Here is a 27000-nt window from a genome sequence, read left to right on the forward strand (position 1 = left end):
CTGAACACTTCAAATATCCAGCATCAAACCTGAACCCTTCAAATATCCAGCATCAAACCTGAACCCTTCAAATATCCAGCATCAAACCTGAACCCTTCAAATATCCAGCATCAAACCTGAACCCTTCAAATATCCAGCATCAAACCTGAACCCTTCAAATATCCAGCATCAAACCTGAACACTTTTCAAATATCCAGCATCAAACCTGAACCCTTCAAATATCCAGCATCAAACCTGAACCCTTCAAATATCCAGCATCAAACCTGAACCCTTCAAATATCCAGCATCAAACCTGAACCCTTCAAATATCCAGCATCAAACCTGAACCCTTCAAATATCCAGCATCAAACCTGAACACTTCAAATATCCAGCATCAAACCTGAACCCTTCAAATATCCAGCATCAAACCTGAACACTTCAAATATCCAGCATCAAACCTGAACCCTTCAAATATCCAGCATCAAACCTGAACACTTTTCAAACATCCAGCATCAAACCTGAACCCTTCAAATATCCAGCATCAAACCTGAACACTTCAAATATCCAGCATCAAACCTGAACCCTTCAAATATCCAGCATCAAACCTGAACACTTTTCAAATATCCAGCATCAAACCTGAACCCTTCAAATATCCAGCATCAAACCTGAACCCTTCAAATATCCAGCATCAAACCTGAACCCTTCAAATATCCAGCATCAAACCTGAACCCTTCAAATATCCAGCATCAAACCTCTACCCTTCAAATATCCAGCATCAAACCTGAACCCTTCAAATATCCAGCATCAAACCTGAACCCTTCAAATATCCAGCATCAAACCTGAACCCTTCAAATATCCAGCATCAAACCTGAACACTTTTCAAATATCCAGCATCAAACCTGAACCCTTCAAATATCCAGCATCAAACCTGAACCCTTCAAATATCCAGCATCAAACCTGAACCCTTCAAATATCCAGCATCAAACCTGAACACTTTTCAAATATCCAGCATCAAACCTGAACCCTTCAAATATCCAGCATCAAACCTGAACCCTTCAAATATCCAGCATCAAACCTGAACACTTTTCAAATATCCAGCATCAAACCTGAACCCTTCAAATATCCAGCATCAAACCTGAACCCTTCAAATATCCAGCATCAAACCTGAACACTTTTCAAATATCCACAAGCAAACCTGAACACTTCAAATATCCAGCAGCAAACCTGAACACTTCAAATATCCAGCAGCAAACCTGAACACTTCAAATATCCAGCATCAAACCTGAACCCTTCAAATATCCAGCATCAAACCTGAACCCTTCAAATATCCAGCATCAAACCTGAACCCTTCAAATATCCAGCATCAAACCTGAACCCTTCAAATATCCAGCATCAAACCTGAACACTTCAAATATCCACAAGCAAACCTGAACACTTTCCAAACATCCAGCATCAAACCTGAACACTTTTCAAATATCCCTGTGATTTGCTTCAAATATCCAGCAACAACCAAAACAGTGCAAGTGCATTAGTGTAGGGTTTAAGGTCCTCCAACACATTTAAAGGGGCAGCGTTTCCTAAAACCAGCACTTAAAAGGGAAACAGCAAACATACTTTTAAACTGTAGAGAACTGAATTCTGCAGGCCTGGCCAGGCTAACAGTGGCGTGCTTCTACAGTCCACTCAATGAATACTCATAGTGTGAGACGGGTGTCACAACACGTGTCACTTGTAAAAGGCAAGTGAAATTCAAGGTGAATACAATGCAGTCCGCACCTTCCATAATGCTGTACAGTGTGCTGCCACGTTCCAGTGTGTTTGCACTATACAATTACTGCACATAGATTCTCAATATTTACACATTCATTGTACTGTATAACTAGACCAGGTATTGATCTGCTGTTACACAAAAGGCTACTGGCAGACAGCGGGAGGTCTAGCAAGGTCTCATTTTAATAAACTGGAAAAATCATTAACAAAAATCCTTAAACTTCATCAGCACAAATAACTGCATACAAAGACAGCCCCACAGTAAGTATACCTGGAAAATAGTTGAGCAATACAACAATGATATAAGGGCACACCCAGGACTGAGAATGGTAGCTTAACTGGTGATTAGGGTTATTCATCCTAGACCTCTTTACAAGCCTGAAGTGTTGAAAGAGCTAACTAATGCCTTCCCTTTTAAACAGCCCCTCTATGATTCTAGCACAGGATCGTTGATGGGATGGGAAGGCGCTGTTATTTTAAACAGCCCCTCTCTATGATTCTAGCACAGGATCGTTGATGGGATGGGAAGGCGCTGTTATTTTAAACAGCCCCTCTATGATTCTAGCACAGGATCGTTGATGGGATGGGAAGGCGCTGTTATTTTAAACAGCCCCTCTCTATGATTCTAGCACAGGATCGTTGATGGGATGGGAAGGCGCTGTTATTTTAAACAGCCCCTCTCTATGATTCTAGCACAGGATCGTTGATGGGATGGGAAGGCGCTGTTATTTTAAACAGCCCCTCTATGATTCTAGCACAGGATCGTTGATGGAATGGGAAGGTGCTGTTATTTTAAACACTGTGTAACTGGAGAGTGTACAGGGGTACCACACACATTGTGTAACTGGAGCGTGTACAGGGGTACCACACACATTGTGTAACTGGAGCGTGTACAGGGGTACCACACACATTGTGTAACTGGAGAGTGTACAGGGGTACCACACACATTGTGTAACTGGAGCGTGTACAGGGGTACCACACACATTGTGTAACTAGAGAGTGTACAGGGGTACCACACACATTGTGTAACTGGAGAGCGTACAGGGTACCACACACACTGTTGGGGGGGAGGTAAGAGGTGTGATAATGAGAGCAAAGGGGGGTGAAAGGTGTGATAATGAAAGCAGAGGGGGGGTGTTCCTGCCTGTCCTGGTACAGAAGCAGTTCCAGACAGCACAGTTACATTGTAAAGCCTGTGTGTGTTTCCTCTGCAGGGGGGGGGGGGGGTGTGAGGTGTGATAATGAGAGCGGGGGCGGGGGGGGGGGGGGGGGGGTGCTCCTGCCTGTCCTGGTTCAGAAGCAGTTCCAGACAGCACAGTTACATTGTAAAGTCTGTGTGTGTATCCTCTGCAGAGAGGCCAGGCCCCAGCAAACAGACACAGTTAAGTTGCGATGTTATTTTAAACAGCCCGTCTCTACTCCTTCTCTCTGACTGTGTGTTAGCATCATTAGGCAGAACGCAAAACTAAAAGGCACAGTCACTGCCTGAACTAAAAGGCACAGTCACTGCCTGAACTTGGCTCCCATTCCAAACATTGCTGTGGGGTTTTTTTTTCAGGTTTTTTTTATTATTTTGGTCAGCAGTCCTGTACCTATAAAAAACAAAGACTGTTACATAATCAGTATTGCTACTGCAGGATAAGCAGGACACACAGGGTTCAATGTGCAATATTCATGGGTACATGTTTTATGGTGTCATATTTTGATAGGGGGGTGCAGAATGATTTTCTTGTCAATTTATCTTGTCTGCACTGCAAACGGCAGGAACAGTGTACAGTGATCACGATCCCTTACGAAACGCCAGGAACAGTGTACAGTGAACACGATCCCTTACGAAACACCAGGAACAGTGCAGAGTGATCACGATCCCTTACGAAATGCCAGGAACAGTGTACAGTGATCACGATCCCTTACGAAACGCCAGGAACAGTGTACAGTGAACACGATCCCTTACGAAACGCCAGGAACAGTGTACAGTGAACACGATCCCTTACGAAACGCCAGGAACAGTGCAGAGTGATCACGATCCCTTACGAAATGCCAGGAACAGTGTACAGTGATCACAATCCCTTACGAAACGCCAGGAACAGTGTACAGTGATCACGATCCCTTACGAAATGCCAGGAACAGTGCAGAGTGATCACGATCCCTTACAAAATGCCAGGAACAGTGCAGAGTGATCACGATCCCTTACAAAATGCCAGGAACAGTGCAGAGTGATCACGATCCCTTACGAAATGCCAGGAACAGCGCACAGTGATCACGATCCTTTACAAAACGCCAGGAACAGCGCACAGTGATCACAATCCCTTACGAAACGCCCGGAACAGCGCACAGTGATCACAATCCCTTACAAAACGCCCAGAACAGCGCACAGTGATCACAATCCCTTACGAAACGCCCGGAACAGCGCACAGTGATCACAATCCCTTACAAAACGCCCAGAACAGCGCACAGTGATCACAATCCTTTACAAAACGCCAGGAACAGCGCACAGTGATCACAATCCCTTACGAAACGCCCGGAACAGTGTACAGTGATCACAATCCCTTACGAACATGTTCTAGAAAAGTTCTAGAACGTTTTATACATTCTACAGAAATGTAATAGAAATTATTTCAAAATTATTTTTCTAGAACATTTTCTTCTGGGATGCCGCTGTCCCATTGTAACTGCAATGGTAAGCAATCACGCACAGCTGTGAAAATGCACCTTTGTCGCATACAAGTAGACAATACATGTGCCAGCCAATTTGAACTGCTGTGGCCAGTAATGTAACTAAGACCAACTAATACCGTCCCTGTACCTATAGTTGGAATGACTACAGTATACTAGCTAAACTAAAAGTTAGAGTGTTCAATGCTACAAAAAGATAGATAAATAAAAACAAAATGAACAAAAGTTCGAAAAGTAATAAAGCCTTCCTTGTTTTAGCTGCTGTGTCCCTGATGTAACTGCACAGCAGGTCCCGAGTGGTAGACTTTACTGTACTGTCACAGATTGTTCTGTACTCTGTCGTTGTTACAGTATACTGCACAACTCTTTAACAAGCCCATCATACATGTCTCATGTTTCTTACCTCGTCGTTATCCTATTTCGATGCTCCAGTCAATTTGCTACACATTCGAGTGCTGATTTAATTCGGGTGAAAATCTCAATCTGCAGCGACGATCACAGAAGCACAGTGACAGGGTGCTGATTCAAACACGACTGCGCAGCAGCAGTAGCGCGTTTGCTTTATTGCTGCACTTTTTTAAAGGGATGGAAAAGGAAGGGCAGCGAGAGCCAATGACTTTGCCGACAGAAATGCAGTCGCCTAAGTAACTACGCTCCTTTGTGATAGTAAATATAGGATACTGTTTTATTTAACCCAGTAGACAACGTTTTTGAATTGATTATTGTGTCTTCTGTGTTTTTGTAAGTACGCTATTGTGTGTTCATTGTTTAGCTGAATATAACATAAGATGTGGGGACATAACATGTCCCCAGTTTTCAATGTCATTACTGTAACATTGCCCACTAGTGAAAACATGCCTTAGGCCAGTGGTTTCCAACCTTTTCATCTCCAGTACCAGTGTTTCCAGCAGGGACCACCAGGTGTACCAGTAAGTATGCGCAATCATAAACGGCTGTTGTAAAGACGAGACCAACCCCATTACAACCAGGTTTGTTGTGTCTGTACTCACTTGTTTGTTGCCTCATTCTGCTGAGTGGTTAATCTATGCAGCTGATGACTGCAATGAACTCAGCATGTTTATATTTGTAAAATTTTGCAAGTGTTGTGTGTGGAATTGGTGACAGCATGCTGCAGCTCCTATGCTCAGTGTTAGTGGAGTCCTGATCTGACAGCATGCTGCAGCTCCTATGCTCAGTGTTAGTGAAGTCCTGATCTGACAGCATGCTGCAGCTCCCATGCTCAGTGTTAGTGAAGTCCTGATCTGACAGCATGCTGCAGCTCCCATGCTCAGTGTTAGTGAAGTCCTGATCTGACAGCATGCTGCAGCTCCTATGCTCAGTGTTAGTGGAGTCCTGATCTGACAGCATGCTGCAGCTCCCATGCTCAGTGTTAGTGAAGTCCTGATCTGACAGCATGCTGTAGCTCCCATACTCAGTGTTAGTGAAGTCCTGATCTGACAGCATGCTGCAGCTCCCATACTCAGTGTTAGTGAAGTCCTGATCTGACAGCATGCTGCAGCTCCCATACTCAGTGTTAGTGAAGTCCTGATCTGACAGCATGCTGCAGCTCCCATACTCAGTGTTAGTGAAGTCCTGATCTGACAGCATGCTGCAGCTCCTATGCTCAGTGTTAGTAAAGTACTGATCTGACAGCATGCTGCAGCTCCCATGCTCAGTGTTAGTGAAGTCCTGATCTGACAGCATGCTGCAGCTCCTATGCTCAGTGTTAGTGGAGTCCTGATCTGACAGCATGCTGCAGCTCCTATGCTCAGTGTTAGTGGAGTCCTGATCTGACAGCATGCTGCAGCTCCTATGCTCAGTGTTAGTGAAGTACTGATCTGACAGCATGCTGCAGCTCCTATGCTCAGTGTTAGTGAAGTCCTGATCTGACAGCATGCTGCAGCTCCCATGCTCAGTGTTAGTGAAGTCCTGATCTGACAGCATGCTGCAGCTCCTATGCTCAGTGTTAGTGAAGTCCTGATCTGACAGCATGCTGCAGCTCCTATGCTCAGTGTTAGTGAAGTCCTGATCTGGCAGCATGCTGCAGCTCCCATGCTCAGTGTTAGTGAAGTCCTGATCTGACAGCATGCTGTAGCTCCCATACTCAGTGTTAGTGAAGTCCTGATCTGACAGCATGCTGCAGCTCCTATGCTCAGTGTTAGTGAAGTCCTGATCTGGCAGCATGCTGCAGCTCCCATGCTCAGTGTTAGTGAAGTCCTGATCTGACAGCATGCTGCAGCTCCCATGCTCAGTGTTAGTGAAGTCCTGATCTGACAGCATGCTGCAGCTCTTATGATTTAAATACTGTTTAGTCATATACTTTCATTAGCACAATCCGAGAGCTAAATTTAGCAAATAGCGTTTTTTGTTTTGTTTTGTTTACTGCAATCAAGTAAGCTACAGTACATAGCACACTTCCTAATTACAGACCCTGTATTCTGTGAGTTCATTTTCACATTTTTTAAATGGTCAGTTTGAGAAATAAACTTTGTTTTCCCTGCAACAGCTGACCCTGCTTTAGTACAAAACTCCCGCTACATACTGTTACATTATGGTGATGGTGCTCTGAAATGACCGTGCCTGCTTCTTTGGCTGAAGAAATATTATCAGCTCATCATGTAACTGGGGAATTGTGTGCAATTAAATCAATCTTAAACTCCTGACGGTAAACAAAGTAACTAATTCTATTATATCATATTATATCAATTCTATTATATTCTATTATATCAAGATGCAAGACTCAACAGACAATCCATTCGTGTTGACTCAAAACTTTATTTAGCACTCTACGATTCTGTTGTTGCATTTGTAACCATTTTAGTCGCAGTATGGATCCTGCATCACAATTTGTCATGTCTCTTTGATTCCGTGGTACAGATTGATACACGATGGTGCGATTGAGGGAGCATTGTGTTTTGAAGAATCATCTCGTTATAAAGAACTGTCGGTGCATACCAGTGGCAAGCCTGTCACGTACCAAAGGTACGCTTACCACAGGTTCAAAACCACTGCCTTAAGCAACACCTCTGATCATGTGACCATGAAAAGAGATTGCATCATTTCCAACATGGCAACATAGGGAGTAGTTCAAACATTTCTTTAAAAAAATCACTTAGTGTCTGCAAATCATTTGTTAGGTTTATTAAGACAGCAAATTTAGGAGGGGGCCAAGAAAACAAAAAATGAAAGCCAAGGCATCTGCATTATGTGCAAAGCACCGCTCCAGTGATGTTTAGCACCGCAGTAACTGGCATCACACTGAAGAATCCTATCCAAACAGGCTCTTTCACATATGGAGTGATCGATAGTGCATTGAGTTTATCAAAAGAACATAAGAAAGTTTACAAACGAGAGGAGGCCATTCAGCCCATCTTGCTCGTTTGGTTGTTAGTAGCTTATTGATCCCAGAATCTCATCAAGCAGCTTCTTGAAGGATCCCAGGGTGTCAGCTTCAACAACATTACTGGGGAGTTGGTTCCAGAATCCCACAATTCTCTGTGTAAAAAAGTGCCTCCTATTTTCTGTTCTGAATGCTCCTTTATCTAATCTCCACTTGTGACCCCTGGTCCTTGTTTCTTTTTTCAGGTTGAAAAAGTCCCCTGGGTCGACATTGTCAAAACCTTTCAGTGATTTAAGGGTTTTAAAAAGAGTTGTTGGTTGTTTTTAAGTGCCAGATTCTACCTGAAGCTGATGTTTCCTTTCATTGGGAACATTATTAGTTTTTATAAAGCATGTCCCAAAAATGATCATTTCATGTGGAGTGCACTTAGGGGTAAAATAAATCACAATAATGGGATTTTAGATCTGAGATCCTTCACCCTGAACTTGTGGTGTCATGACAAATGTCACCTCCTTGCCAAATTTCACCCCCCAATGTAGTCATAAACAAGTAACATGACAATTAAGCTTTGTGATTAACAGGATAAAAACAGAAACACATTTTTTTATTGGTATTTAATCGTAATGTTTATACTTGTATTGCTTTTGTTATCATTTCTGGATGCTTAACATTACATTGATCGGCCTGTGATTAAATAAATAATCTTTACAGTAAATACAAAAATACATAAAATATGGTTTAATTACCATGCATCATAATAATTTGGTATCGACCACGACGGGCCGTGCGGTTCCCATGAAATATATTGTAGCAAACAGGCAGCGCGTCCCCCTGTCCCAGCGACCTGCTGCCATCTGGTGGCAGCTAGAACCTTTATCAGCATGCTGCAGGAACTGCACACTGGGACCTAATTAACATATGGCCAGGCCGCGGCATGATGGGACAGAGTGATTGGACTTTCTATCGGCTCCGAAGGACAAGTGGACTGTTCTGTTCTGTTCCGGACGTTAACCCTTGTGTTATTGTTTGCCCTTGTGTCTACCACCGTCCTGTCTCTCCAGCTTGCATGAGGATTCCCTGACCTGTGTTATGCTCTGTAGTGGTATGGGTTGGATGAATAAAACTTGGTTAATTTAACTCTGTTGAATCTGTCATCACTTCCAGGTAGAATGCACATGTAGCAGGAATGTTGCAACATGCAGGCCTGGGTGGTGTGTAACCCTAACCCAGAAGAATCTATATTTCATGGGAGCCGCACAGCCCGAAGTGGTTTTAGGCACACGCAGTCCATGCAATTACATGGGGTCCCTGTTGTCATGGCTCAGTTACTATTAGAAAACTTATATTCACCTTGTTTGCACCAGAATGATTTACTTCTTAGCAATTTTACTGTTCTTTTTATCTTTATGCCACAAGCCATAAACAGAACCAGCACGTGTTCTAGGGGTTTAAAGCCGTGCACAAGTTCATGTCCATATGTGTTGCATGATCATGCTACCCGTGATTTAAGATAAAAACTCTAAGACATTTAAAAATGAATTCATTTTGACACACTGCAAGCAAAGTTGCCATCAGTGCTGCAAACTTGCAGGGAATACATGCATAGCATCTCAAACGTGTTTGAATGAACCTGGAAGGAAATGAACAGAAATGCGCATTGTATCATCCACGCCTCTTGCTAGGCTCGACTATATCTACAAGGGATATTTGCTGGACCTGCATCCTAACCTCAGTATTGCCTTGCCTCTGCTTTTCACTGTGCCAGTCACAAGCGTCAGGGGAGAGAAGCTTTTCATGCCTAACATGAAATTAATAAAAACAATCTCTTTACTTTCTACAATGTCTCAGGGAGGTTTGACTGGACTAGAGCAGATATCGATTGGGCACCAGATTTGCTGAAAACAGGATTATTCAGCTACAATTGCAGACTTTGCCGCTGTGAAAACACAAAAGGTTCATTTCTAACTGTCTCTGGGAGTGTGTTTTTTTGCGATCTCAGTAGTAAAATGCAATACATTTAAAAATGTCATTTTTGCGCTTTTTGAAAGTCATGGTATGTAGTATTACTGGTAAGAATAGGAAATAGGCTTTGCAAGGGGCCACCGTGGGACAAACACCTCCACTATACCGCTTATAAAACAGCTATTTCAAAGTGAATTGTTGTTTGGTGGACGAAATACAATTGAAAAACAATCCACTTTTATTGTGTGTACATCTGCAGTGTTATACAGTCCCAACGGATAAAACATTTCATTCGGATACAATCATTCATTTTCAGTTTTACTTGTTAAAAATGAGCTGCACATTTCCATTGATTGTGAATTTCTGCATTGAAATAAGTCGAGGGCAGAGTACAAGCTGATGAGTGTTGTTTTCTGGGCGGAGGGCAGTGTTATTGTATCGAACTCGTGGTATAGTAACGAGAGCTTTAGTAGCAAGTGATTTTCAAATGAAATGTATTCATCAAATCAATCCGTTAATGCTTTAAATTGAGTCGATGAGGTTGTTAATGAACACATTTCTCATTAAAAAGCTTAATTGTCGTAGGTCACTGTGACAGAGATCGAATGATTCTTGGTGTTAGATCTCCCTCTCGACCTGTGAGGGCACTGTGTAAAAGGAACAGAGTACCCTTAACTAAATGGCACGACAGTTTATTCCTTGGGGTAGGTGGAAGTCGGTCATTTAGGAAGTGGGTGGAGCTACGGTACCCAAACTCAATGACCCGGATGGTAAACGGCATGGAACCCGAGGATTGGAGGAGCGGATGCGCTCGTTAAGCTAGAGGTCATGAGAGAGGGTATAAATAGGGATCGTAGTGTAAGTGATCTGTTCCTTTGTAAATGGTTAAAACAAACCTAAAAGGAGAACCTGGGATTGAACATGAGTGTTGTGCTTTGTTCATTGTCTGAAGTAAACTGTTTGATTATGTTTGTTTCAAAAGACTAAAAAACACTATCCGGAGCTGCAACCGCAGGCCAGCAACAAACCCAGACACCAGCACTTCCCTGTTTCACAACGTACTGTCATTTCACCACGAGCACTAGTGTCACGCACTAAATAAACACTGTGTTTGTGTTCTGTGTTACGTGTGGGTGAGGAAAGAATCTGGACTGTGTTTTATGGTTTTGGGTCAAACCCGAGGATAACAAACGGAGTGATACACACCGTTGTATTACGTCCATCGTTTATTATTTACAGGTGTTTGCCCTAAGGCTCTGGACATTGTATAATCAATAAACACCCTTGCACCTGGAAATCATTGTCTGTTTTGTATCCGCTCTGCACTGCGCTCACTTGTATCCACTCACCACTTTGCCACACATGGTTGTCAGAAGAGGGATGGCACTGCTGGAGCAGCTGGACAGCAGATGGGAGGCTGAGGAGAGACGGAGAGAGGAGAGGTACACGGCTCTGATTGAGAGGGTTATTTCTTACGCCTGCATTAACTCTCCATATAATTTTTTTGCCTAACTATCTATATACCACAATGCTTTGCGCGCAGCGAGACGGAAGTCTCCATTAAAAATCAGCAGAGTCGAGTATCTTGTTAAATAGAATATCTTTTGAAACGCCCTTCTAAATATTATTGGCTGAAGCAGTTTTGAGTGAGGCTGGATTTTCATTGGTTAAAATAATAGTGCGCGCTCCCATTGGCTAGAAAGGTTGCAGTGTTTTCGGCACAGTGCGAGACAGTTGGAAGTTTGTCTGTTTGTTGGGAAGTTTGTCTGGTTGATTGGAAATTTGCAGGTCCGTACAGCCTTTCGTATTAATGAATTGACAAATTAATTAATGTATTATTAGATGAATTAACAAATACGTTTATGAATTACTGTATGAATTGACACATTTATGGACGAATTGCTGGACAAATTGACAAATTCACGATTTGACAAATAAATTGACAAATTCACGAATTGACAAACAAATTGACAAACTAACGGCTGGATAATTTTGGCACAAATGGCGCTTCATACAGAATGACTGTATTAATGAGTTTGTCAGAGCGCTGTGCTTTGCTGGACAGCCACTGTTTATTGCAGAGGTGTAGTGGTGACTTCGTGCGACAATCTTAATCGTAAATTTTTGAAAGAAAATGGTGATGCATTTTCTTTTATTTTTATGATTTTAAGGCAAATAAACCTGGCTTGTTTTGTGCTGATGTCCTGTTCATACCTTCTGTATAAACTATTTCTGTCAGCACAGCGATTGCCCAAACGTTCGCAAAGTACCACCTAACTTGGGAAAATGTGGCTTCGACTTGCACAGATTCTGCTTCATCATACATGCCAGGAACATTATCAGAAACTAGAACTGCTACTCATCATATTCCAAATGTAAAGTGTTTTTTTTCTAAGATTTTTTTCCGCCGATTTTTACCGATGTTTCAATTAAAAAGTATTTTGTACTGATTTTATCCCTATTTTAATATATGTAAAATAAACTGAAAAATTCCAGGATTTTTTTTTTTAAAAGATGAAAACCGAAAACGCGGAACTACGTATTTCATACTGTGTGTTGGTCTGGCATACTGTATTTCATACTGTGTGTTGGTCTCGCATACTGTATTTCATACTGTGTGTTGGTCTCGCATACTGTATTTCATACTGTGTGTTGGTCTGGCATACTGTATTTCATACTGTGTGTTGGTCTCTCATACTGTATTTCATACTGTGTGTTGGTCTGGCATACTGTATTTCATACTGTGTGTTGGTCTCGCATACTGTATTTCATACTGTGTGTTGGTCTCGCATACTGTATTTCATACTGTGTGTTGGTCTGGCATACTGTATTTCATACTGTGTGTTGGTCTCTCATACTGTATTTCATACTGTGTGTTGGTCTGGCATACTGTATTTCATACTGTGTGTTGGTCAGGCATACTGTATTTCATACTATGTGTTGGTCTCGCATACTGTATTTCATACTGTGTGTTGGTCAGGCATACTGTATTTCATACTGTGTGTTGGTCTCTCATACTGTATTTCATACTGTGTGTTGGTCTCTCATACTGTATTTCATACTGTGTGTTGGTCAGGCATACTGTATTTCATACTGTGTGTTGGTCTGGCATACTGTATTTCATACTGTGTGTTGGTCTCTCATACTGTATTTCATACTGTGTGTTGGTCTCACATACTGTATTTCATACTGTGTGTTGGTCAGGCATACTGTATTTCATACTGTGTGTTGGTCTCTCATACTGTATTTCATACTGTGTGTTGGTCTGGCATACTGTATTTCATACTGTGTGTTGGTCTCGCATACTGTATTTCATACTGTGTGTTGGTCTGGCATACTGTATTTCATACTGTGTGTTGGTCAGGCATACTGTATTTCATACTGTGTGTTGGTCTCGCATACTGTATTTCATACTGTGTGTTGGTCTGGCATACTCTATTTCATACTGTGTGTTGGTCTCGCATACTGTATTTCATAAGAACATAAGAACATAAGAAAGTTTACAATCGAGAGGAGGCTATTCAGCCCATCTTACTCGTTTGGTTGTTAGTAGCTTATTGATCCCAGAATCTCATCAAGCAGCTTCTTGAAGGATCCCAGGGTGTCAGCTTCAACAACATTACTGGGGAGTTGGTTCCAGACCCTCACAATTCTCTGTGTAAAAAAGTGCCTCCTATTTTCTGTTCTGAATGCCCCTTTATCTAATCTCCATTTATGACCCAGCTACCTCCAGACCCTCATCTCTCCCTACACCCCCACTCGACCTCTCCGCTCCGCCTGCACTAGAAGACTGGTTCTACCTCCGCTACGCTCCCCTGCCTCCCGAGCCCGCTCCTTCTCCACCCTTGCTCCGCAGTGGTGGAACGACCCTTCCTACAGATGTCAGGACTGCCCAGTCCCTGACCACATTCCGGCGCCTCCTTAAGACTCACCTCTTCAAACAGCACCTGTAGAACTCCTCTGTTGTATCCTGGGACACTATCACCCTTCATTTAAATATGCTTTATTATGCTCTTATCTGCCCCCTATTTTACTGCATTTAATCCTGTACCTCAGAATATTGTAATCTGCCAAGTGTTTAATCTGTATTTTGTACTTAATCATATCCTGATGTAACTATCACAATTTAATCATATCCTGATGTAACTTTCACTATTATCTGCTGTATTATTGAATTGTGGTTTGTCACACTTGAGAATTATTGTATTTCTTGTTCTTATTGTATGACTTATATTGTAACACTTGAATGTATTTGTATTTGCTTGCGATTGTAAGTCGCCCTGGATAAGGGCGTCTGCTAAGAAATAAATAATAATAATAATGACCCCTGGTCCTTTTTTCTTTTTTCAAGTCAAAGAAGTCCCCCGGGTTGACATTGTCTATACCTTTTAGGATTTTGAATGTTTGAATCAGATCGTCTCATAGTCTTCTTTGTTCAAGACTGAATAGATTCAATTATTTTAGCCTGTCTGCATACGACATGCCTTTTAAACCTGGGATAATTCTGGTTGCTCTTCTTTGCACTCTTTCTAGAGCAGCAATATCCTTTTTGTAACGAGGTGACCAGAACTGAACACAATATTCTAGGTGAGGTCTTACTAATGCATTGTAGAGTTTTAACATTACTTCCCTTGATTTAAATTCAACACTTCTCACAATATATCCGAGCATCTTGTTAGCCTTTTTTATAGCTTCCCCACATTGTCTAGATGAAGACATTTCTGAGTCAACATAAACTCCTAGGTCTTTTTCATAGTTCCCTTCTTCAATTTCAGTATCTCCCATATGATATTTATAATGCACATTTTTATTGCCTGCATGCAATACTTTACACTTTTCTCTATTAAATTTCATTTGCCATGTGTCTGCCCAATTCTGAATGCTGTCTAGATCATTTTGAATGACCTTTGCTGCTGCAACAGTGTTTGCCACTCCTCCTATTTTTGTGTCATCTGCAAATTTAACGAGTTTGCTTACTATACCAGAATCTAAATCATTAATGTAGATTAGGAATAGCAGAGGACCTAATACTGATCCCTGTGGTACACCACTGGTTACCTCACTCCATTTTGAGGTTTCTCCTCTAATCAGTACTTTCTGTTTTCTACCTGTTAACCACTCCCTAATCCATGTGCATGCGTTTCCTTGATACTGTGTGTTGGTCTGGCACACTGTGTGTTGGTCTGGCATACTGTATTTCATACTGTGTGTTGGTCTGGCATACTGTATTTCATACTGTGTGTTGGTCTGGCATACTGTATTTCATACTGTGTGTTGGTCTGGCATACTGTATTTCATACTGTGTGTTGGTCAGGCATACTGTATTTCATACTGTGTGTTGGTCTCACATACTGTATTTCATACTGTGTGTTGGTCTGGCATACTGTATTTCATACTGTGTGTTGGTCTGGCATACTGTATTTCATACTGTGTGTTGGTCTCGCATACTGTATTTCATACTGTGTGTTGGTCTCGCATACTGTATTTCATACTGTGTGTTGGTCTCGCATACTGTATTTCATTGGAACCACGCAGTGCAAAGCAAATTAGTGCAGTCTGTGCCCAGGCAAGCCCTTTGTACAGAGTGAACGTTCTCCCAGTAACTCTGCTATTACTGATAAGATTGCAAAGACAATGAAGCCAGCTGCAAAAGACATTTAGTGTCAAGGTTGAGTGATTGAGTCAGCTGAAATTCTGCCAAACTCCATTTTATATTCAGGAGAGAATATGCATAATAATAAAAAAAAGTATTACAGATTTCTTCCAAGTGTGTCACAGTGTGTGTTACAGTGTGTGTGTTGCAATGTATGTGTCACAGTGTGTGTGTTGCAGTGCATGTTTCACAGTGTGTGTTACAGTGTGTGTTGCAATGTATGTGTCACAGTGTGTGTTACAGTGTGTGTGTTGCAATGTATGTGTCACAGTGTGTGTGTTGCAATGTATGTGTCACAGTGTGTGTGTTGCAGTGCATGTGTCACAGTGTGAGTTACCGTGTGTGTGTGTTGCAGTGCATGTGTCACAGTGTGTGTTACAGTGTGTGTGTTGCAGCGTATGTTTCACAGTGTGTGTGTTGCAGTGCATGTGTCACAGTGTGTGTTGCAGTGCATGTGTCACAGTGTGAGTTACAGTGTGTGTGTTGCTGTTTGTGTGTCACAGTGTGTGTTACAGTGTGTGTGTTGCAGTGCATGTGTCACAGTGTGTGTTACAGTGTGGGTGTTGCAGTGCATGTGTCACAGTGTGTGTTACAGTGTGTGTGTCACAGTGTGAGTTACAGTGTGTGTGTTGCAGTGCATGTGTCACAGTGTGAGTTACAGTGTGTGTTGCTGTGTGTGTGTCACAGTGTGTGTGTGTTGCAGTGCATGTGTCACAGTGTGTGTTAGTGTGTGTGTTGCAGTTTGTGTGTCACAGTGTGTGTGTTGCAGTGCATGTGTCACAGTGTGAGTTACAGTGTGTGTGTTGCAGTGCATGTGTCACAGCGTGTGTTACAGTGTGTGTATATACAGACGTGCTCAAATTTGTTGGTACCCCTCCACAAAAAACAAAGAATGCACAATTTTCTCTGAAATAACTTGAAACTGACAAAAGTAATTGGCATCCACCATTGTTTATTCCATATGTAATAGAAATCAGACTTTGCTTTTGATTTTTTATTCAACATAATATTGTAAATAATAAAACAAATGAAAATGGCATGGACAAAAATGATGGGACCGCTAACCTAATATTGTGTTGCACAACCTTTAGAGGCAATCACTGCAATCAAACGTTTTCTGTAGCTCTCAATGAGACTTCTGCACCTGTTAACAGGTAGTTTGGCCCACTCTTCCTGAGCAAACTGCTCCAGCTGTCTCAGGTTTGATGGGTGCCTTCTCCAGACTGCAAGTTTCAGCTCTTTCCATAGATGTTCGATAGGATTCAGATCAGGACTCATAGAAGGCCACTTCAGAATAGTCCAATGTTTTGTTCTTATCCATTCTTGGGTGCTTTTAGCTGTGTGTTTTGGGTCATTATCCTGTTGGAGGACCCATGACCTGCGACTGAGACAGAGCTTTCTGACACTGGGCAGTACGTTTCGCTCCAGAATGCCTTGATAGTCTTGAGATTTCATTGTGCCTTGCACAGATTCAAGGCACCCTGTGCCAGGCGCAGCAAAGCAGCCCCAAAACATAACCGAGCCTCCTCCATGTTTCACTGTAGGTATGGTGTTCTTTTCTTTGAAAGCTTCATTTTTTCGTCTGTGAACATAGAGCTGATGTGACTTGCCAAAAAGCTCCAGTTTTGACTCATCTGTCCAAAGGACATTCTCCCAGAAGGATTGTGGCTTGTCAATATGCATTTTAGCAAATTCCAGTCTGGCTTTTTTATGTTTTTCTTTCAAAAGTGGAGTCCTCCTGGGTCTTCTTCCATGGAGCCCACTTTCGCTCAAAATGCGACGGATGGTGCGATCAGAAACTAACGTACCTTCACCTTGGAGTTCAGCTTGTATCTCTTTGGCAGTTATCCTTGGCTCTTTTTCTACCCATTCGCACTCTCTGTTCGATCTGGGGTCGATTTTCCTCTTGCGGCCGCACCCAGGGAGGTTGGCTACAGTTCCATGGACCTTAAACTTCTTAATAATATTTGCAACTGTTGTCACAGGAACATCAAGCTGCTTGGAGATGGTCTTGTAGCCTTTACCTTTACTATTATTTTCTTTCTGATCTCCTCAGACAACTCTCTCCTTTGCTTTCTCTGGTCCATGTTCAGTGTGGTGCACACAATGATACCAAACAGCACAGTGACTACTTTTCTCCATTTAAATAGGCTGAATGACTGATTACAAGATTGGAGACATGTGTGATACTAATTAAAGAAACTAATTAGTTTGAAATATCACTATAATCCAATTATTTATTATCTTTTCTAAGGGGTACCAACAAATGTGTCCAGGCCATTTTAGAATATCTTTGTAGAATAAGCAATAATTCATCTCTTTTCACAGCTTCTTTGCTTTATTCTATGACATACCAAAGGCATGCAAGTATACATGATAAAATAGCTTTTAATTTCATCACTTTTCAGGAGGAATGAAGCACTATTTCAATGAGCTGTAAGGGTACCAACAAATTTGAGCACGTCTGTATTTGCAGTGTCTGCATGGTTCAATCAGGAACCATGGGGTTTCTTCCCAATCCATGCAGTTGAAGGGTTTTTGGTGGTCGGTTTTGGTGTGTCATCACTGGGGTTATTGGAATGACTGAACCCTGATTGAACCCCTGCTCTTCAGAGTGTGAGTGCATCATCACTGTTGTTATTGGAATGACTGAACCCTGATTGAACCCCTGCTCTTCAGAGTATGAGTGCTTCATCACTGGGGTTATTGGAATGACTGAACCCTGATTGAACCCCTGCTCTTCAGAGTATGAGTGCTTCATCACTGGGGTTATTGGAATGACTGAACCCTGATTGAACCCCTGCTCTTCAGAGTGTGAGTGTGTCATCACTGGGGTTATTGGAATGACTGAACCCTGATTGAACCCCTGCTCTTCAGAGTGTGAGTGTGTCATCACTGGGGTTATTGGAATGTGAACCCTGATTGAACCCCTACTCTTCAGAGTGTGAGTGTATCATCACTGAGGTTATTGGAATGACTGAACCCTGATTGAACCCCTACTCTTCAGAGTGTGAATGTGTCATCACTGGGGTTATTGGAATGACTGAACCCTGATTGAACCCCTGCTCTTCAGAGTGTGAGTGTGTCATCACTGGGGTTATTGGAATGTGAACCCTGATTGAACCCCTGCTCTTCAGAGTGTGAGTGTGTCATCACTGGGGTTATTGGAATGTGAACCCTGATTGAACCCCTGCTCTTCAGAGTGTGAGTGTGTCATCACTGGGGTTATTGGAATGTGAACCCTGATTGAACCCCTGCTCTTCAGAGTGTGAGTGTATCATCACTGGGGTTATTGGAATGATGTTGTTTTTTCTGCAGTCAGTTTAACAGCAGAAAGGAGGAGTATGGCTTCACCATCAGTGACAGACTGGGAAGAAAGACGTACAAAGAACAATATGCATTTATCTACAAGTATTGTGCATTCTGAAAGTATATTCCATTATAAGGCTTAAATAAAAGAGCAATCACTCTCTTCATTATCACTGCAGCTGTTCAATACCACAGAACTGCGCCAGTTTAATGACACTGGATCTGACAATATTAATAACAAAAGAGAGCTAGCCCATGTTTAAACCCATAAATACACAATGAGCACAAGCAGTAGTATTGAGGCTCACCTTGTCTTTGGGTGAAGATCTTTTATTTTGATATTTGTCAATAGATGTGTAGCTGCCACATCCTGGTACCTAATCACTTCAGAAGTTGTAGTTCTCAATTGAATTGGTCTTCAGGATGGTCCATTTAATAATCAGGAAACCTATTGAAATCAAGCCCTGCTATGCAATGGACTGGAAGAGGCCAGGTTTCTGAGGACCATGTCAGTATGACTCCTTCTCTTTATGTCATGTCAGTGTGACTCCTCCTCTTTATGTCGTGTTGGTGTGACTCCTCCTCTTTATGTTGTGTCGGGGTGCCTCCTCCTCTTTATGTCGTGTCGGCGTGACGCCTCCTCTTTATGTCGTGTTAGTGTGACTCCTCCTCTTTATGTCGTGTCAGTGTGACTCCTCCTCTTTATGTCATGTCAGTGTGACTCCTCCTCTTTATGTCGTGTTGGTGTGACTCCTCTTTATGTTGTGTCGGGGTGCCTCCTCCTCTTTATGTCGTGTCGGCGTGACGCCTCCTCTTTATGTCGTGTTAGTGTGACTCCTCCTCTTTATGTCGTGTCAGTGTGACTCCTCTTTATGTCATGTCGGTGTGACTCCTCCTCTTTATGTCATGTCGGTGTGACTCCTCCTCTATGTCGTGTCAGTGTGACTCCTCCTCTTTATGTTGTGTCGGAGTGGCTCCTCCTCTTTATGTCGTGTCAGTGTGACCCCTCCTCTTTATGTCATGTCGGTGTGACTCCTCCTCTTTATGTCATGTCGGTGTGACTCCTCCTCTATGTCGTGTCAGTGTGACTCCTCTTTATGTTGTGTCGGAGTGGCTCCTCCTCTTTATGTCGTGTCAGTGTGACTCCTCTTTATGTTGTGTCGGAGTGGCTCCTCCTCTTTATGTCATGTCGGTGTGACTCCTCCTCTTTATGTCATGTCGGTGTGACTCCTCCTCTATGTCGTGTCAGTGTGACTCCTCTTTATGTTGTGTCGGAGTGGCTCCTCCTCTTTATGTCGTGTCAGTGTGACCCCTCCTCTTTATGTCGTGTCAGTGTGACCCCTCCTCTTTATGTCGTGTTGGTGTGGCTCCTCCTCTTTATGTCGTGTCGGTGTGACTCCTCCTCTTTATGTCGTGTCAGTGTGACTCCTCCTCTTTATGTCGTGTCAGTGTGACTCCTCTTTATGTTGTGTCGGAGTGGCTCCTCCTCTTTATGTTGTGTCAGTGTGACTCCTCCTCTTTATGTCGTGTCAGTGTGACTCCTCCTCTTTATGTCGTGTCAGTGTGACTCCTCTTTATGTCGTGTCAGTGTGACTCCTCCTCTTTATGTCATGTCGGTGTGACTCCTCCTCTTTATGTCATGTCGGTGTGACTCCTCCTTTATGTCGTGTCAGTGTGACCCCTCCTCTTTATGTCGTGTCAGTGTGACCCCTCCTCTTTATGTCGTGTTGGTGTGGCTCCTCCTCTTTATGTCGTGTCGGTGTGACTCCTCCTCTTTATGTCGTGTCAGTGTGACTCCTCCTCTTTATGTCGTGTCAGTGTGACTCCTCTTTATGTTGTGTCGGAGTGGCTCCTCCTCTTTATGTCGTGTCAGTGTGACTCCTCCTCTTTATGTCGTGTCGGTGTGACTCCTCCTCTTTATGTCGTGTCGGTGTGACTCCTCCTCTTTATGCTGTGTCAGTGTGACTCCTCTTTTTCTTGTTCAAGGCAGAAGCTTGTGTCAGTGAAAGCGCTGTATCAGTACCCAGACCAGCAAAGAGGAGATGAGGATGTCTTTTCCAGAGAACCCTTTGTAGTCTGATTCAAGTCTCCAAAAACAGATACAGTCTTCTTTTTACTGTCTCATATTACTTGCAATTGTCAGAGACTCTGCATCGCTAATTCAGCCATTGCTTTTAATCCCCCCATCACACTGCTCAACATGACTGATTGTGGAAATGTGATAACACTGCATTGTCTAGCTAACTACACAGATGCTGCACAGTTACAATACAGCAACATGTTTCATTACAAAGCAGTGCTATTTAATAACTATGTAACCACACACAAAGTGTAAAGTGTTTATTGTAAAGTGTTACCGGAATGTTTCCTTCACATTCAATACATTGTAATTACAAAGTGTTCTAATGTAATCACAGTGTCTTTGATGGAGGGTTATCTTGAAGGGGAACGTGTTAGTGCTGGCTGTGCTGCAGGCCTGTGCTATCTCATGCAACTCAATCCAGGAAGCCTGCACAGGAAAGCCAGTGGAGACATTCAGTTTCATTCATGAAACCTGTGGATATTTTGAACTGTGACAAAGCCAGCTTGTTTTATCTAACATAGTTCCTTATTCTGATGTTTGTTGTGGAACTATGTGGGGGATCCAGATTGTGGTGGTAAACATTCCCCTCGATTTCAAGTGCTTCCCCATCACTGACATGCTGTAGCTGTTTGTTATTTGTGGAGTTTTTACAGCTCTCATAACATGAGGAGAGGCTGCAGAGATCTGCTGGAGGATAATCATCACCAGAGAGTTTTCACAGATGAGAGAAGTGACCACAGAGGTCCCTCTAGGGGTTCAGGGAAGCACATGAGAAGTGACCACCTCTAGGGCAGGGGTGTGCAATTCCGGTCCTGGAGGGCCAGTGTCCCTCCTGGCTTTTGTTCCAACTGTGTTCTAAATTACTTAATTAGACCAATAATTGGTAATAATTGGTCCAATTAAGTAATTTAGGGCAAGGTTGGAACAAAAGCCAGGAGGGACACCAGCCCTCCAGGACCGGAATTGTGCACCCCTGCTCTAGGGGTTCAGGGATGCTCTGCACATGAGAAGTGACCACAGAGCTCCCTCTAGGGGTTCAGGGAAGCTCTGCACATTTCTCAGATTTCTTTTTTTTTTTCTTTCAAAGCTGTACAAGAATTCACAATAATCCCTCTACACACAACCCCTGAGAACTCTGTACGAGAAATAGATGAACTCTACGACGTTTACATGGATGTGAAACAGAGGTGGAAATCTGAGGTCAGATATGCTTTGCTTTTCTTTGGTCAATATTTCTGAAAAATGCAGGTCAATTAACAGCCAGACCCATTAATAATGCTAACAATGTCAATAGAGTGTACAGCCACAATGGCAGCACTTTAAATAGATACGTGACCATTCATCAATACACTTGAAATAGATACATGACCATTCATCAAACTGATAAGAACTGTACTGTACATCATTGCCACATCTGAATAAACCCATTACACAGTAACTGCAGAACTGTTTATAAAACCAAACCCATTGCACAGTAACTGCAGAACTGTTTATAAAACCAAACCCATTGCACAGAAACTGCAGAACTGTTTATAAAACCAAACCCATTACACAGTAACTGCAGAACTGTTTATAAAACCAAACCCATTGCACAGTAACTGCAGAACTGTTTATAAAACCAAACCCATTGCACAGAAACTGCAGAACTGTTTATAAAACCAAACCCATTGCACAGTAACTGCAGAACTGTTTATAAAACCAAACCCATTGCACAGTAACTGCAGAACTGTTTATAAAACCAAACCCATTGCACAGTAACTGCAGAACTGTTTATAAAACCAAACCCATTGCACAGTAACTGCAGAACTGTTTATAAAACCAAACCCATTGCACAGAAACTGCAGAACTGTTTATAAAACCAAACCCATTGCACAGAAACTGCAGAACTGTTTATAAAACCAAACCCATTGCACAGTAACTGCAGAACTGTTTATAAAACCAAACCCATTGCACAGTAACTGCAGAACTGTTTATAAAACCAAACCCATTGCACAGTAACTGCAGAACTGTTTATAAAACCAAACCCATTGCACAGTAACTGCAGGTCTGTTTATAAAACCAAACCATAGTCATCACCACCACCTAATAGGCATCTTTAATACTGTAGCACTCAAAGCACATGTAATACTATAGAACTCATACCACCACGGGCGTAATTTACGTGGGGGACGGGGGGTCACGTGCACGTCCCATCCAATATTTAAAGGAGCTCAATCTGCCCCCGCCTCCCCCTCCCCCCCCCCCCCCCCCCCCCCCCCCGATAATGCATGTGACGGTTAATTTAAATTATAGAGCAGCCAGAGGAGATTGGTGCTCAGCGTATCAGAACGAAGAAAGTATGGGGAGGCGGGGCTGATCTGAGCACTAGCGCGAAAAGAGAGTGTGTCTGAGGTGATCGTCGGAGAGGAGAGAAGAAATGAAAATAAGTGTCACGAAATAGGTGTGATTTTAAAGATAGCCAACACGATTATAAATTCTAATTTATTTTTATATTCCCCTGTACATACGCTTGTCAAATCCCCCTTGTTTTAGTGTAGATACTAGATAGTATTATTTTATTTTTTCTTGTCACGTCGTCTGGAAGACTCTCCTCTGTATCGGTTAGCTCTCGGGGCGACCGGCAAGCTCCGAGTTCCGCCGATACCAACCAAAGCAACCCGGTAACTTAGAGGAAGAATAAAGAGGCTGCTGAGAGCCCTTTATTCCATCGCCATCTCCTCTGGACTGACGGCAAATACAATTTACTGGACGTAGTGGACAGTACTACCCTGCCTGAAGGGGGTTTATTTTTTTTTTACCACTACGCACCCAAGCACCGCTCGGGCCTGCAGCGTTTATTAATTGTTGTCTGTATGTGTTATTTTAGTTATCTGTTACCCGGGTGTTAAATGTATCTCCCCTATGGAGATTAATACTACTAGCCAGTGGTAATTGTGTAAAAAAAAAAAAGTCCTGTCACCAAGTGTTTATTGTCTACCCTGTATATAATCTATATACTCTAATCTGCTACGGGGTTGTTTTATTATAGGGTTGCCTGTCCACCACGTTATTTTGTATACATTTTAATTTATTACCGGAATATAGTCCGACTGTGCTATTGTCCCTAGACTCCCTACTGTTTAATATTTCACCGGGTAGCTTTATTTATTTATTTTTGTGACACAACCGTTATAATTATTATAATAATATTTATATTTTAGTTTATTTACTCCCCTCCCCCCCAAACATCGTGTAAACATTGTTTATTTCTGAAGACAGCATTTTAGTATACTGTATATTTTATGTTCCTGGGGTTGTGCATGACTACTATCCCACACAACCATCAGATGGAGTCATCGTGCATTTTATCAGGTCGTTAACTTTCGCTAGCCGGCAGCATATAGTTAGCTAGCTAGCTAACGTTAACCGACTTAACGTTACGTTTGTTCGCTAAATGCATGAGTTGACATGGAACTATGCTACAATCCGCTAGCTAGGTACTGTTAGCTAACGTTATCAAGTTCAAATTCTGTGTTTTTAAATAGAATACTGTAACGTTAACGTTAGCTAACGGCATGCTTCTTTCAACCTGTTTAGCTAGCAGGCAAGTTAACGTTAGCTATCTGGCTAATATACGTTTTTAGCGAGCTAGCTATGTTCTCATAATCATAATTTCCCCGGTCTTTGTTAGAGCGACTGCAATACAATGTCCACGTCTGCCAAGTGGAAAAAGTCGGACATAAGGAATTTCTTTCATGTAGTGTTTATATTGGCAGCCACCAGTTCCTTACATACACCTGATCTGGTGTTTCACATCATTTACAAGTTCACTTGGACATAAGCAGTGTTTTGAAACACATCCATAACATATCAATTTATCACTTTTGGGGTTTCAGAACATTGAAATGGTGTATTGAAACATGTTCTTTTAATAGTATAGCAGAAGTATGATTTTATGTTTGCTTGACTATATTTTGTTAGTAGAGTTCCTATATGGGTTTTTCTCACAAATCATAACACCTGGCATCTGCATATGATTTAACCTTTTTCATTATGTAATATTAATTCTATTCTATAATACTAATTTCTTTATTACATAACTCTATAATACTAGTAATACTATTCCAGACGCATCTTTCCCCCACGAGGACGGCTAGCTGGTTTCAAGAATTGTCCCCCCCCCAATGTTCAAAAGAAAGTTACGCCCTTGCATACCACATGTAATACTATAGAACTCATACCACATGTAATACTATAGAACTCATACCACATGTAATACTATAGAACTCATACCACATGTAATACTATAGAACTCATACCACATGTAATACTGTAGAACCCATACAACATACAGACTAATATGATTGGTGAATACCAGGCTGGTAAAAATAGTGTTAAATGATTCTGATTGGCTTGTTTTCTGTTCTAGAATTTCATTTTCATGGGGGATTTCAACGCTGCCTGTGGCTATGTTCCTAACAGTGGAAAAGCATTAGTGTGAGAAGTGACCTGCACTTCGAGTGGCTCATCAGTGATCAGAGTGACACTTCAGTGAGAGAATCCACACACTGCGCCTACGACAGGTAGACACACTGTCCTTCACACCAGAACCTTAATCAGGCCACGTGGCGCCTCTTCTCTGGCTGTACAGCTATGGCCAAAAGTTTTTTTGAATTGTCTCAATCTTGAAATTGCAGGTGATGCAAGCCTTGCATGCTGTATATGTGGTTTCTTGCCGGTGTGAGCACATACCCGCTCATTTCCTACTCTTTATAAATATATGTATAGAGATGAACCTGTTAAAGCTGGGTCAGCTTGTCCTCTGTTATCCAGGGAGAACATCTTTGAGTCCCAGCTCACGTTATTCAGTTTGTCCCATATAACTGATGCCAGGTTGCTTAGCCACATTTCAAGTGCAATGCTACATTGCTACAGTGGCACCAATGCTCCAGATAAGATTTTGGGTCATTGAGTAATTTACTCCCCAATTTAAACACTCTGGGGCTTGTGTACTAAGAGTTGTGCATGCGCCAAATTGTGAGATATGTACGAAAGGGAAATGTCCTGTGCATCTTGAAACATGCACAAATTCATAATGGCAACTTTACGCCTCCGCAGCAAGATGCTCCAGGGAACATGCAGATAGGTCCTTAGCATCTCATTGACCTCTGAGATACTCCAGGGATCATGCAGATAGGTCTTTAGCATCTCATTGACCTCTGAGATGCTCCAGGGAACATGCAGATAGGTCCTTAGCATCTCATTGACCTCTGAGATACTCCAGGGATCATGCAGATAGGTCTTTAGCATCTCATTGACCTCTGAGATGCTCCAGGGAACATGCAGATAGGTCCTTAGCATCTCATTGACCTCTGAGATACTCCAGGGATCATGCAGATAGGTCCTTAGCATCTTATTGACCTCTGAGATGCCCCAGGGAACATGCAGATAGGTCCTTAGCATCTCATTTTCATACCCCTTCAATGACTCCTGAATGTTAGCATGACCCTGTGATTTTCACACCCCTTCAATGACTCCTGAATGTTAGCATGACCCTGTGATTTTCACACCCCTTCAATGACTGCTGAATGTTAGCATGACCCTGTGATTTTCACACCCCTTCAATGACTGCTGAATGTTAGCATGACCCTGTGATTTTCACACCCCTTCAATGACTGCTGAATGTTAGCATGACCCTGTGATTTTCACACCCCTTCAGTGACTCATGAATGTTAGCATGACCCTGTGATTTTCACACCCCTTCAAAGACTCATGGATGTTAGCATGACCCTGTGATTTTCACACCCCTTCAATGACTCCTGGATGTTAGCATGACCCTGTGATTTTCACACCCCTTCAATGACTCCTGGATGTTAGCATGACCCTGTGATTTTCACACCCCTTCAATGACTCCTGGATGTTAGCATGACCCTGTGATTTTCACACCCCTTCAATGACTCCTGGATGTTAGCATGACCCTGTGATTTTCTCGCTCATGGTAACACTGAAGCTCACTTTGTTCTGTGTCAACAGGATCGTCATCCACGGAGAAGCAATCAGCAAAGCCATCGACAGGGAGTCAGTGGAGATATTTAATTTTCAAACTGCCTATGGGCTAAATGAGGAGCAGATAATCGTATCCCTTACTAGCGCACTTCTAGATTTCTGAAAAAAAAACAACAAAAAACAGCATTTCCTTTAACCCTTTCTGTACACACAGGGTTCTGTATGTGCTCAGCGTGTTCACAG

At 42.4% G+C, this 27000-nt stretch overlaps 1 protein-coding gene and 1 pseudogene across 1 annotated transcript in view; one reads left to right on the forward strand and one right to left on the reverse strand.

The window, feature by feature from the left end:
• LOC117417601 (monoacylglycerol lipase ABHD6) overlaps window positions 1–4955 on the reverse strand; it is a 54414-nt gene extending 49459 nt beyond the window's left edge. Inside the window, 1 exon segment of the mRNA XM_034029724.3 lies at window positions 4829–4955. The gene's annotated coding sequence lies outside the window, so the exon portion shown is untranslated.
• Window positions 4956–21435: 16480 nt separating this feature from the next.
• Window positions 21436–26920, forward strand: LOC117417599 (deoxyribonuclease gamma-like; annotated as a pseudogene).
• Window positions 26921–27000: the final 80 nt, after the last annotated feature.

This window comes from Acipenser ruthenus, chromosome 25 (genome assembly GCF_902713425.1).
Source record: "Acipenser ruthenus chromosome 25, fAciRut3.2 maternal haplotype, whole genome shotgun sequence".
NCBI classification, from domain to species: Eukaryota; Metazoa; Chordata; class Actinopteri; order Acipenseriformes; family Acipenseridae; genus Acipenser; species Acipenser ruthenus.